We start from the raw sequence: 1,999 nt of genomic DNA on the forward strand, positions 1-1,999 counted from the left end.
CGTCTTCTTGCATCGAGTAGAAATAGTTCCCTCTCCCTCTTTGGCCTCGGTTCCTGCCAACAACGCAACGCAGGGCGAGTCCGATTCCCCTTCCCCCACCCCCCACATCCTTCAAATAGTTGAAGACTCACAACCACTGCTCTTTCGAGTGTTCCTCACATGATATTGTTTTGGTGGCAGAATAGGTAGAGAGACCCAAGGCTGAAGCCCACTTCTGCCTTTTATCTGCTGTGTGGCCTTGGGCAAGTCACTTAACCTCTCTGAACTTCAGTTTGCTCATCAGAAATATAGGGAGAGCATGTCAGAACTTACTTCAGGTATTGTGGGGATCAGATGAGATAATCCATATAGCTGGCTAGGTACAGAGCCTAGCGCCGTAAGCACTTATAAATGGTAACAGTTAATATTCTTGCTCTTCTTCAAGGTCATGCTATATTTCTCAGAACGCATCACCCACGTGTTAGTGACTCTGGAAGCCACATCACACGAGTAACTTTTATCATCAACTGAAACCCAAGTCCGCTTTCCACCCACAAAGCTGCCGGCACGCTTCCCCCACCGGCAGCCACTCACAGCTTTGCTTTGTTCTCCGGCTCCGAGCGTGAGGCCTGCCGCCCTCGGATTGTATTTCACCCTATCAGAGGCGGCCTGTCCTGCTGCCCCATCAGGACTGTCTTTGGGATCTGAGCTGGAGACCAGGGGAAGACGAGAACCATGTGAAAATCACAAAGGCGCAACCACGTGAGTGCCAGCTGTCTCCTCTTTCTCTCTCCACCCAGGGTCCATGAAAGCCCGCCCGCTGCGCAGCGCGGTGACCCTTCAAGCCTGACCGGCCGTGTTGACGTTCCGCGGGCAGCTGTGTGCAGAGGGCCCTGGTGCCCCTTTGAAGTTCAGCAGAGGGAAACGTAACCTAAGTGAGCTGGAACACGTTTGGATAAAGCCGCTTGCAGGCCAGAGCCATTAGCACGGGCAGCTGAGCTGGGTGAGGGTCCTGTCCTGTCTGGGCCCTGCAGGCCTTCCGCTGGCCTTTGATCACAGGACTTCTGTGCTCAAGGGGCAGCTCCACCTGACTCTCTCCTGAGGCCCAGAGAGGAGAAGGGGTTTGCCTGGGGTCACACAGCTGGTGAGAGGCAGACTAGAGCTTGGACCTTGTCTGTACTGGCCAGACCCCCTGCAGGCTGTGCAAAGCGGGGGGTGGTCAGTGAGAGAAAAGGGAGCAGAGAGGACAACGCGAATGTGGAAGAATGATGCCCTGTCCCGGGAGGACCCTGTGTCTGCACCAGCTGGCTGGCGGAGGACGGAGGACCCTGTGTCTGCACCAGCTGGCCGGCGGAGGACGGAGGACCCGCAGCACAGCCCGGCCATGCCTGCAGCCTCTCTGAGCACGTGGCTCCCTGGGCCTCACAGCCCAGGGACACTCATCGGGCGAACTGACCTGCTCAAGGCCTCACAGTGCAGGCGGTGCTTCTGTGGATGCGTTTTGCCCTGAAAAATGGCTTTAAGATCCCCTGGTTAATCAATAGGGTGACACCAGAATCAAACTCATGAGTGGTTGTGAGGGTTAAATAACTTCTATCCCCACCCTCCCTTTCCTGGGGGAGAGAAAGGCTGTTCTGGCAAAGTGTGGGCTCCTAGCTGGGCCTCTTGCCCAGACTTCCAAGCCCACTGACCAGCGGGCAGTCCTGGACATGGTGGACTGATGGGTGCCCCCACGGTGGGGAGGTCCAGAGCGGTCCTGAGGTGCCAGCCTGTCCTCTGGTTCTGCAGATGCTCCCGAGCTCCTGAGGAAGGAGCCATCTGTCCTGAAGTGCTGGGGTCCAACCCCAGCAGGTCCAGGGGTCCCCAAAGGTGTGGACAGAGTCGGCGAAGAAGGAATGACACGGAGACAGTGTTCAGTTGGTCAGTAGCCTAGCCAGGATCTCCAGCAAAGTTCTGGTTCATGTTCTCTTGCTAGGTTCTCCAGGTTCTCCAGCCCGGTTCTGCAGCCATGTTCCCTCGC

General features: G+C 56.7%; 1 pseudogene; it reads left to right on the forward strand.

The window, feature by feature from the left end:
* The first annotated feature begins 1,234 nt into the window (after positions 1-1,234).
* The window catches only part of LOC102751780, a 9,023-nt pseudogene continuing 8,258 nt past the window's right edge, over positions 1,235-1,999 (forward strand).

This window comes from Myotis davidii, unplaced genomic scaffold, assembly GCF_000327345.1.
Source record: "Myotis davidii unplaced genomic scaffold, ASM32734v1 scaffold1036, whole genome shotgun sequence".
Taxonomy (NCBI): Eukaryota; Metazoa; Chordata; class Mammalia; order Chiroptera; family Vespertilionidae; genus Myotis; species Myotis davidii.